Consider the following 12017-nt stretch of genomic DNA (forward strand, 5'->3'; position numbering starts at 1 on the left):
TTTTTGAGAGAGAGAGAGAATGTGAGTTGGGGAGGGGCAGAGAGAGGGAGACAAAGTCTGAAGCAGGCTCCAGGTTCTGAGCTGTCAGCACAGAGACCAACTCAGGGCTCAAACCCACGAACTGCAGGATCATGACCTGAGCCAAAGTCAGACGCTCAACAGACTGAGCCCCCCAGGCACCCCATGCTCCTGACATTTTTAAATTGCTGGTCTGGGGTACCTGGGGGACTCAGTCAGTTCAGCGTCCAACTTGGTTTTGGTTCAGATCATGATCTCACGGTTTGTGAGTTCAAGCCTTACATCAGGCTCCATGCTGAGTGTGGAGCCTGCTTGGGAATCTTTCTCTCCCCCCTCCCTGCCCCTCCCTGCACCACACGTCCCCGCCCACTCATGTGTGCCATTGCACACACACACTCTCTCTCAAAATAAATTTAAAAAAATTTCTTTATTTAAAAAATAAAGGGGCACCTGGGTGGCTCATTCAGTTGAGCCTCTGACTTCAGCTCAGATCATATCTCATGGCTTGTGGGTTCGAGACCCGCGTTGGGTTCTGTGCTGACAGCTCAAAGCCTAGAGCCTGCTTCGGATCCTCTGTCTCCCTCTCTCTCTGCCCCTCCCCTGCTCATTCTCTCTCTCTCTCTCTCTCTCTCAAAACTAAATAAATATTTAAAAATTTTTATTAAAAAATTGAAAAAAGATAAATTGCTGGTCTGAAAAATCCAGCAGACTGAGGAAGGGAGAAGTTTTGGTTAGTTCCACCCTCATAAAAACAAAAGCAGGAAACTATCAGGGTTTCCAGTTACTAATATGGGAAAGGGTCAGAAACAGGATAATTTCCTATGACAATCCTGTAAGCTTCTAGAACCTTCTTAATTCCCCCAAGTTCGGGTTTTGGGGTTTGTTTTATACCTCCACCCCCTTTCTCCTTGCCCTTCCTTAAGTATTGGCAATAAAACCGTTAAAGCAGAAGGTCTGTAGTTCTATTTAAGAGCTACAAAGAAGAGAGCAGCGGGGGAGACTGTGTCCCACCCCATTGTAGAAGCCTGGTCAGACCCGAGAGCTCTGACTTGACAAGCGAGGTCACACCCGTAATCCCGGCTCTCCAGCCTCCCCTGTGCTCTCACCTGCCTCACCTGTGCTCCCGGTGTGGCTGGCAGTGTTTTCCCTTATGCCTGATCAGCTTTCTCTTTCCCCCTACTTACGGGAGTTCTCCCAAACATTCAGCATGCTGCCAAGTTCCCTGCTCTACCTCGTCTTCCTCAAAGGTCACATAAAACTGAGCATTATGGTCAGAGACGTAACCTGTGTAGTGGTTAAGAACATGCAGTCTCCAGCCAGACAACCTGCTCATCACTCGGCATCTACATGCTGCCTTGCTGTCCTCATCTATAAAATAAGATACAAATGTGATGGTGAACTTTCTGTGCCAACTGGCCCACAGGTTGCCCAGATATTTGGTCAAACATTATGCTCGGTGTTTGGGGGTGAGATTAACATTTCAGCTGGTAGACTGAGTAAAGCAGGTTGCCTTCCCTGATATGGGAGGGTCGCATCCAAACAGCTGATAGCCCCAGTAGAACGCAAAGATGAGCCCTCCCCTGGGTAAGACAGGGAACATTCCTCTTATCTCACTGACTTTAAACAAGAACATTGCCTTTTCCTGTCCTTGGACTCAAACTGAACCCTGGATGTTCCTGGGTCTCGAGCCGGCTGGCTTTTGGACTGGAACTTCTACCACTGGCTGTCCAGGCTCTCTGGCCTTTAGACTCAGCTGGAACTACACCATCATCTCTGCCAGGTCTCCAGCTTGCCAACTGCAGACCATGGGACTTGTCAGCCTCCACATCATGTGAGCCAATTCCTTACAGCCTTACAACCTTCCTTACAACCTTTTCTCTATTAGTTTTGTTCTCTGGAGAACCCTGAGGCCCCTTTCTCACACGTTGGGTCAGCAATCTAATGGATGTAGGGCATTTAGAAAGGGACTCAGCACATACTAAGTGCTCAGTAAGTGCTACCCGACTGAACACATAATATTGCCTCTTTTCTCTTCCATAATCACAGAAATGGCAAAAGAAACATGAAAACAAATCCATAGCAGCACTGGGAAGTCAAGAAGCCAAGCAGCAGTCCACATCAGAAGAAGTCTCTGAAAGGTAAGAGGGAAAACATTTACAACAAAGGCCACAGAACTAAGGAAGCCATGAATCCAACAATTGAAAAAGGACAGCTCTAAACAAAGGGGGAGGGAAGGCTTTTCCATTGGTCTTCCAGAGGACCTTTCAAATCACTGGTACCAGAGGATTAAGATAAATTAATTAATCACAGGGTGATGGAATAGCTGTTTCTAATTTCCTACTTTCAGAACAACTTATTCGAGTGTTAACCTCAGTCAGATTTGAAATACTGCTTACTAAAATGGGAATTCTAGCTTTTAATTTTTAACCTATAAGTCAGTGTCAGGGCTAGAGAATCACAGCACTGTTCCAGATAACCTAAGGCCACTGTGACATTGAATAGTCTTATCCCAGAAGATAAGTCACATACATACTTTAAAGTCATGGTTCTCAAGTTGGGCCACACGTTGGAATCATCTGTGGAGATTTTGAAACCAGCGAGGCCTAAGGTGAAGCTCTAGAAGGTTGGACCTAATTGTTCTGAGGTGCAGCCTGAGCATCACGATTTTTTTAAAAGCTCCCCAAGGTGATTTGAGTGTGCAGCCAATGTCGAGAATGTGCTAAATAGAAGTCAACTGTAGTAATCCCTCCCTGTCACGAAACTAACAGAAATGGGTTATTAGGTTGAAATGTATGAAATTGTCCAACATCCAACCATTTTTTATGCATAAATGTGGCAGTTTCATATGGTTCGTTGAATATTGGAAATTGGAGGGAAGGGGATCTTTGTTATGTAGTGGCAGGAAGTTGAGCAATACTGTCACTTTCAATAATGTGGAAAATAAAAAATATACCCAATGAACCAGGTGATCTATCTGGAAATATTTACGGGAAAAATGCTCATAATATTTATGGGAAATGTAATAGGAGAAAGATATACTAAAAGAAGGACTGTGAAACATGAAGGAACTGGAAATTTATGGTTTTGAAAATTCTCAACCTCTCTAGACCACAAAGGATGCTAAAATGAAGAACTGGCTTCTGAGCAAAGATCAAGTCAAGGGCACTGCCAGGAATTCATCTTCTAAGGCTAGTAGAGATTATGGCCATAATATCCTTTGTTACACCTCAGAAATATCAAAGGTGGCCCCTCAGTATACCATACCATTTTAAAAAGACCCTTTAGGGGGTTGGTATCCAAAATCTATAAAGAACTTATCAAACTCAGCACCCAAAAAACAAATAATCCAGTGAAGAAATGGGCAAAAGACATGCATAGACACTTCTCCAAAGAAGACATCCAGATGGCCAACTGACACATGAAAAAATGCTCAACTTCACTCATCATCCGGGAAATACAAATCAAAACCACAATAAGATACCATCTCACATCTGTCAGAATGGCTAACACTAACAACTCAGGCAACAACAGATGTTGGTGAGGATGCGGAGAAAGAGGATCTCTTTTGCATTGTTGGTGGGAATGCAAGCTAGTGTAGCCACTCTGGAAAACAGTATGGAGGTTCTTCAAAAAATTAAAAACAGAACTACCCTACGACCCAGCAATTGCACTACTAGGTATTTATCCAAGGGATACAGGTGTGCTGTTTCGAAAGGGCACATGCACCCCCATGTTTATAGCAGCACTATCAACAGTAGCTGAAGTATGGAAAGAGCCCAAATGTCCATCGATGGATGAATGGATAAAGAGGTGGTATATATACATAATGGAGTATTACTTGGCAATCAAAAAGAATGAAATCTTGCCATTTGCAACTACCTGGATGGAACTAGAGGGTATTATGCTAAGTGAAATTAGTCAGAGAAAGACAAATATCATATGACTTCACTCCTATGAGGACTTTAAGACACAGAACAGATGAACATAAGGGAAGGGAAGCAAAAATAATACAAAAACATTAAGAGATTCTTAAATATGGAGAACAAACAGAGGGTTACTGGAGGGGTTGTGGGAGAGGGGATGAGCTAAATGGGTAAGGGGCATTAAGGAGTCTACCCCTGAAATCACTGTTGCACTATATGCTAACTAACTTGGATGTAAATTTTTTAAAAATTAAATTAAATTTAAAAGACCCTTTAGGGGCACCTGGGTGGCTCGGTCGGTGGAGCATGCAACTCTTGATCACGGAGTTGTTAAGTTTGAGCCCCACCTAGGTGAGGAGGTTACTTAAAAATAAAAACTATAAAGATAAATAAATAAATAAATAAATAAATAAATAAGACCCTTTAAAAATGTCAAGGCTATACCTAACAGATCTTCTGGAACAAATAGGAGGCTTCTAGAAAGCTGAAGGGTATTTCCCTCAGCAAAATCCCAAGGAAGAGAAAAGTTTATCTCAAGATTTGTGGGTGTAGCTTTTGTTTAATGGAGTTGATCTTGGTAAGATTTTCAGGAGACCCACAAAGCTTCCAAAGGAATTATATCAACACAAACACTTCCAGCTTGGATGGAAAAGACAAAGAAAATATAAAATAAGAAGAAGTATTTGGGCCCTTACAGTTCTCCTGACAGGAAACAGGCTAAGAGAACTCTTAGCTACAAACACTTGTTACCTTTCACAGAAAAGGAAGGATGACTAAGCAGAACCAAGAGCCCAGAGGGAAGGTGCATGAATCACAGAAAATAAAGTTTCAGAATGAGTAAAACTGAGTCCGAATCCAGGGACTTCGAACATCTGCTTTTCTGGGTATTTATATGACAATTCAACTGCAGGCAAATTTATTGTGATTATAAGATAATAAAGGTGTGAGACAGTAGAAATCAGAAGAGTTGTGTCTGGGAGGGTGAGGGAAGAGGCAATGTTCTATATCTTACGTGACTATAGGCATTTATCAAAACCTATCAGATTGTACCCTAGAAATATTTCCATTTAGCCATCTGTGCATCTTATCTGAGCTAATGAAATCTAGGAAGATTTCATTATCCGACTGACCTAGCATCATTGAAAAGATTTCTTTTCCTTATTCAAGATTTTCTTGACTATTCGGAGCCAACCTAATGCATCTTCACTCTTTGCTGTCTCCTGAAAATGCTTTGATGATATTCGAAACTGTCTAAACATCAAATGTGACAGACAGTTTCCCACTTTGACCTTACGTATTTTTTCCTCTATCATTTAACAGTTTCAGCCATTGGCCCTTAAAACTTTTTTCCTTTATCTTCCAAAACAGCATTCTCTTCTGGTTTTTCCTTTTTTTCACATGCTCGTCCTCTTCCCCCAGGAACCCACTCATTCTTCAGGCTTCTTTTTGCTTCTGTTACCAGTCTTTAAACCCTTCCCAGGTGATATCTGGTCCAGATCTTTAACATCCTCTACTCATGGGTGACTTCCAAATGTTATTCCCAAGCCAGATTTCTTTAAAAAAAAATTTTTTTTTTAACGTTTATTTATTTTTGAGAGAGAAGGAGACAGAGCACGAGTGGGGGAGGGGCAGAGAGAGAGACACACACAGAATCCGAAGCAGGCTCCAGGATCTGAGCTGTCAGCACAGAGCCCGACACGGGGCTTGAACTCACAAACTGTGAGATCATGACCTGAGCCAAAGTGGTACGCTTAACCGACTGAGCCACCCAGGCGCCCCCTCCCAAGCCCGATTTCTAATTCTCAAGTGTAGACAAGGATGCTCAAATGTATCCAAAACTTAATTTATTAGTGAAATTAAGAAGTCTGGTAAACTAACTAGAAAAAAATTTACATGCAGAAATGTAAAGATCAGTCATCAGCACTTCTTTAATTTCCTGTCCCATCACATCTACAAACTTCTTAAACGTCCTTACCACACCTTCATCCTTCTCCTGTATCCCAAAATGTACCAACAAATCTAAAAATCTCCTTCAGTTACGTCTTCCAGCGTGTTAGTCCCCAGGTTCTGATCACTTGACTTACTAAGTGCCTTTCCTCACCATCTCCCGTCCCACCCCACTGCCACTGACTGCTTAGTTTCAAGCCCTCCCTGTCTCCGCCATGGATTTACAACAGCCTTTTTGCCTGATCTCCCTGTATTTTCTCTCACATCTTTAGCTTCCAGACAAAAACCTCTCAGTTGATATTTATCATTGCCTTTTACTTCCCACAGACCAAGTGATTAGTTCTCTCAGGTAAGTCACACCAGACCCACATTCAAAGTCACCGTAAAACCAAAGAGCCACCTGACGCCTATATACCGAAGCTAGTACAGTGTGATAGAGAACTTGGAGACAGCGCAAGGGGGCTCGAGGCCCTCCTGCCTGCCCGGGGAAGCCTGGAGCATGGCAGCCCAAGGACAGAAGGTACACTATCAGAGATTCCTGGGACTCGTGTCTGTTCATACTTGCTATCCTTTGCATAAACAAACAATAATAGTAGCCGTTCCCAATTAAATCCTTATTTCCTATTTATACCTTGTGTCCCCACGACACTCTGATTCGGTATACGATTGGCACCCAGGAAACTGACACCGTCACCCTCACAGTTTGCCAGCAGCCCCAAAGATCTCTGACGTGTGGACGTGTGCAGTTAGGCAGAGGCACACCTCTGAGCCACATGGGCTACGTGGCTGCGGACGGCGGGTGAATCCCTCAGCAGTAGGGAGCCAAACACCATGGGGTTTGTTGAGTCACACACGCAGGACTGAAAACGGAGGGCCAGCGCTCAGGATTTGTAGCCAATGACTTAAGGCAAAGGGGGTCCGGGAGCAAAAAGGATGGAGGAAATCGAGGTGGCATCACGAGGAGCCTCGGGGAGGGGAGCGGGCCAGGGGCAGAGTGGCTGGTGGAGGAGAGCCGGGTTCCTGGGGACTTTGACAAAGAGACAGAGCAAGACAAGCCGATCGGAGCCTGAGAGGGAGACCCGGCGCTGGGCTGTGCTCAGCAACACCGTGTGCCGCGTAGAGCAGGAACCAACCCAAAGAGACGGGCTAATCCTTTCTCCCCGTCAGCATGTCAGCCTGACCGGTGGCATCCCTTTTTTTAGCCTAAGTAGGAATGATGCGGAGCTCGGCTTGTCGGCTGGGACGCAATGGCTGGAAAAGGCTTGCATGTGAGAGACGAGCAGGAGTGACACAAAATCCTCAGACTCCTTGCCCAGAGGGCAAGCCCTCAGAAGAGCGAGTCTGTTTGGGCAAAGACGTCCGACCCCTAGCACCCACTTATGTGACCGGTTCTGCTCCGTCTTACGTTTGGGGGTGTCTGGATAACTCTACCCAGTGAATGATAAGCCTGTCTTATCTCCTTAGGGGATTCTGCACCTTTGGGGGATATGTTATCCTGGAAATCATATTAAATGCCCGTCCGCACTGAGCTCATCTCGCTGGTCGCCGAGGGCTGGCCACGGCAGCTGAGGGAGGCGACGAGGCCAGGGCCAGGCCTTGGGAGCAAACGGCTTTCAGCGTGTAGTTTGCTTTCGGCCCTTGGAAATCATCCATCTGACGAGGAAATGAAATCAGCTAATCTTTTACTTTAGTCATTTGGAGGCAATGAGATATTTCCCTGCGTCAGATTGTGGGCTTGTGACCCCAAAGGACACTTGGCTTTCTCCGCTTCGTCTCAGCAGCCGGAAGCTCTGAGCAGCAGACGAGAGCGAGAAGGAAGAGGGGCTCCCTGATGTGCACAGTCAAGGACGGATGGTCTGAGCCAACAGCGAGGTCAGGGATGCAGGAAACCCCAAACGGCAGTTAATTTTAATTCTAATTCTAATTAGCTTTGGCATACTTTAGATGACTTCTTGCACAATAAATGTATTCTCCTAATTATTAGCTTAATTAACCTAATTATCAGTTGGGCCAATATTTAAGTTTGTTGGTATTCTCTCAGCCCCTCGCAGTGCAGAAGGGCCCGTCAGCAAGCAGAACCAGGAGACGGGGTGGGATAACACAGATAGGTGACTGGGAGCCAACAGGCACTCGCACTTGGGACATCGGGCACACTGTTTACCTGGTGGAAACTGAATAAACCGGGGTCTGGGTCAGTCAGTCATCCCTCCACAGTCTCGTGTTGACTCTATGCTAAGACGGGGGAAGTAGCCCCAAGTCACCCTGCCAAGTCACCTCTGCCCTGATACGCTCTGCCCTCTTACCCTTACTCTTAAACTTCCCTGGACTCTCTCCTCAAACTGCACGACTCAGCTCAATGATCCCTCCTCTCCCGGCCTTCTCAATGGGCTCCCTATTCATTGTTTACGTATCAATAGCACCCAGCAGGCTGACTTGTGGGGAAAGGCACTCAATAAATGTTTGATGAAGAAACAAATTAATTACCCTGTGCTTAGCACCTTTTACATTTTATTGTAATGGCCTGTTTTCTTATTTAGCACTCCGGGTACTGTGAACCCCTTGAGGTCAGGAAACTTATTTAATTCATTTGTATGTCCACACTCCTCTAATGATTCACGGCACAGAAAAGACACTTAACAAATGGGAGAAGAGCTCGCATATACCTCGCTTGGGAAGCTGACTTTTTTGGTTTAGAGCTTGTACTTAAACAAACTAGCTTTTGTATAAGTCTTTCTGACTTTTAAAATGCTTGTGCCTGTGGAGGTGCCTGCTGGTTCAGTCAGTAGAGCCTGTGACTCTTGACCTTGGGGTTGTGAGTTCGATCCCCACGTTGGGTATAGAGATTACTTAAAAATAAAAGCTTTAAAAATAATAATGATAAAATATTTTAAAAATGATTTTGTCTGTCTTATTGCTGCTCATCCACTGGTGGTTGGGAGCTGGGGGAAACTGTGAATTAGATAGTTGTATTATTCCCGTTGTACGGAAGAAAAGACTAAGTCCCATAAGGCAGTATAGCCTGCCCATGATCACACGAATGAAGCAAGAACTCAAGCTGAGTTCTCTGACTTAGAGTCTATAGTCCGTTGTTTTCTCATCAACAGCAAAAGTTTGTCCCCGTCTCTTACCCAGGAGTCCTCTCCCCCAGGAGCACTCCCCTCTCAGCTGGTGTGAACTGTGTCCATCCAGGGGTCAGCGCGTTGCAGTTTAAGGGTTAAGACGAGAACTCGTACAGAGCTCTTGGCCTTTTAAGATGACACTCCTGAAAATTATGTCCAGTAGAGAACGTGTCCGAAGTGTAGGAATTTCAGACAGCAGGCCAGGCAAGGAGAAGGTGGTGAATAACTACAGACTGTGACCTGGGTGACCCCGGTTAGTTATTTCCTACGTTTGTTACATAATATGACAATGTCAGTCATTTGTTGCTGAATAACAAATTACTTCCAAACTTAGCAGCTTACAATGACTGTAAACATTTATTATCACACACAGTTTCTGAATGTCAGGAACCTGGAAGTGGCTCTGCTGGGTCCTTCTGGCTCAGGATGTCTCAGGAGGCTGCTGTCATCTGAAGGCTCAACCGGAACAGGAGGATCTACTTCCCAGATGGCACACTCACTGAATCTAGTTGTGGGTAGGAGGCCTCAGTTCCTCCCCATTTGGTCCTCTCCATGGGCTACTTGCGTGTCTTCAGGACACAGTACCTGGGTTCTCATGGAGCCCAAGAGGGAGCAAGGCAGAAGCCACAATGTCTTTGCTGACCCAGCCTTGGGAGTCATGCTCCCCCATTTCCACAGTATCTCATTGATTGCAAGGTCAGCTCTATATAATATAGGAGGATGTGTGGGCAAAGATCATTGGGTGCCATCTTGGAAGTGCTATGACCAGGATCTTTGTCCTGCCCCTAAACATGCTTCACGATGGCTCCACCATGAAAGAATAGTTTGACCTTTATGTATCTTAAACAAGCAGACCTTTAATAAATCAAAAAAGCCAAAAACACAAAGTTATGTCCTCTGCCCTGATGAAGACATGAATGGTCCACATCACACAGCTGGAAGAGCTCAGAAGAGACAAAGAGGACAGCAGAGTCAAATGGCTTCTACATTCACCGTGGCCTCAAATTAGACCTTTGACCTTCTCCCCTAAATAAAGTTACGCATCCAGTCCTAAAGATAATGGGACTAAAGAAAGAAGACATCATCGTTCAACCTCAAATTTAAGTTTGGGACCATACAACGCTGTCCAGCATGATTCTGAACATCTAGTTTCTGTGACTATTAAAATACATTAGACTGCATTTTTTCTGTAAAGAGTTCTGATTTGTAAAAGGTAAGCATTTCCAATATTCCTCAATTTTTATAACTCATTTGTAATTGCTTCTTTTATTTTAATATACGAGGCGCCACAAAAAGAGGGAAGTGGCCCAGATGTCTCTTCACATCTGGAAGGCTCTGCTTTTGAGCGCCCAGAGTCCATTCTTCTCAAATGACCCCTGAGGTCGAGCCACCCCTTAGGGCCCTAGAGCCACACTTGTCACTCATAACTGTCAGTGCCCCCGAACTAGGGTGACAGAAAGGGAGGTGTATGGCTCAGAGTCTGAGCACCACGCTGGCACCCTCTTGGTGGCAGAGTGAGCGAAGGCAGACCATGACACAGGCGAAAAACAGATACGATTCTTGCAGAACTTTTTCCCCTTATCCATAAAGTCACTTTGAGACTGGCTGCTGGCTTGAAATCAAGCGAAGCCCAGAATATTCCGCTGGGAGTTCACCTCTCCTCTGTGGTCTGGCTCAGTCTGAGCCTCAGGAGCAGGGGCCTCACCCTAGAGCTGACCCGCTCTGAAAGGGCTAAATATAGATGCCCTACCTTGGAAACTGGGCCACGAAAGGGCTGGCCATTTGTTTGGTTTGTTTCTTGTCCCCACTAGAGTCTCCGCCAAGAATAGCGATTGCAGCCACCGGCCAGGATGCAGGGCCCTGGGGAAGGCAGGTAACACTGCAACAATTTGGGGTGCCGGTGGGGGTGAGGCTACCATCGGTGCTGCTGGTGCTCTGTGAAGAACACACTCCGGATCCGTGCACTGCAGGGTGGGGGGTGTGGTTAGAGGAAGGAATAAGGGAGGAAACGGCTGCTCACCACCCACTCTCGAGTGACCTCCTGACGTTGGGCAAGTCAATTACCTTGACTTGGTTCATTGAGGCCACTCCTCCTTCTACTCTTATCCGATGGAGACCTCACTGACCAAATGTCCCTGCAGTGCTTTGCTTTCCTTATCCCCTGGCATTCAATAAAATCCCCTTCTTTGGTATGATATACCAGGAGGATAGAAGCATCTCCTTCAGACCTCCCATCGCGCCTGATGTCAGAAGGAGCTGGAGAGTCCACCTCCCGCCTCTCCACCCCCCCAACACACGCGCGAGCGCGCGCGCGCGCACACACACACACACACACACACACAAGCAGAACTTGCCATATCTCCCAATGGGGTGCAAAGTGCAAATTCAACTCTTCTTTTAAAGAACAACCAATGCCACTGCAGCTAAAACCTTTTGCCCTGTGGCAAGTTGCCTTAACCACTAGGGGTGATGCCGTTGTAACCCCCCCTCCCCCCACCTCTTAACTGTGGGAGGCGCATCAGCATAAGAAGAGAGTACCGCCTGGCTTCCAGGGATGGAGACGTGGTGGAAAGTAGATTGACATTGTGACGCCACCAAACACCAGCCCAAGTGGGGGGGCTCAGTGCACCTTTTTAATGTTACTATGTGATTGAAAAACAAATTGCTGTTGCAGGACCCGAAGAACATACACATCGTTGTCTACAACTGTGTGAAGAGCTGCCAGCAAGCAGAGGATTTGGGTCATTGGTTAATCCCAAAGGGGGACGGCTAGGACAGTAGGGGGGGTTAATAGGAGGCAGATTCCAGCCGGATGTAGCCTATCCTGCCTGAAGAGGGAGTGAGCTCCCCATCAGTGGGTGCGTTCAAGAAACAATCTGCCAAAAATGTCAGACAAATTTCAAAATGAAAAACAGATTTCAGGAGACTCAAATCCAATTGAGATTTTTTAATGGAGTTGAAGGCATGGGTGAGTGGAAGGATGGGGGGAGGCGTGAACAATGGCATCTTT

General features: G+C 45.8%; 1 long non-coding RNA gene across 2 annotated transcripts; it reads right to left on the reverse strand.

Moving 5' to 3' along the window:
• Nucleotides 1-9345: 9345 nt before the first annotated feature.
• Nucleotides 9346-11264, reverse strand: LOC122235936. 2 transcript variants are annotated; one of them, XR_006214077.1, is made up of 3 exons: nucleotides 11072-11264; nucleotides 10758-10971; nucleotides 9346-9512 (listed from the first exon to the last, which is right to left on the reverse strand). It is a non-coding gene; the product is annotated as an uncharacterized LOC122235936 (long non-coding RNA). The 2 variants fall into 2 exon arrangements; XR_006214076.1 differs by having other exon boundaries at nucleotides 10758-11264.
• Nucleotides 11265-12017: the final 753 nt, after the last annotated feature.

This window comes from Panthera tigris, chromosome F3 (assembly GCF_018350195.1).
Source record: "Panthera tigris isolate Pti1 chromosome F3, P.tigris_Pti1_mat1.1, whole genome shotgun sequence".
Lineage (NCBI taxonomy): Eukaryota > Metazoa > Chordata > Mammalia > Carnivora > Felidae > Panthera > Panthera tigris.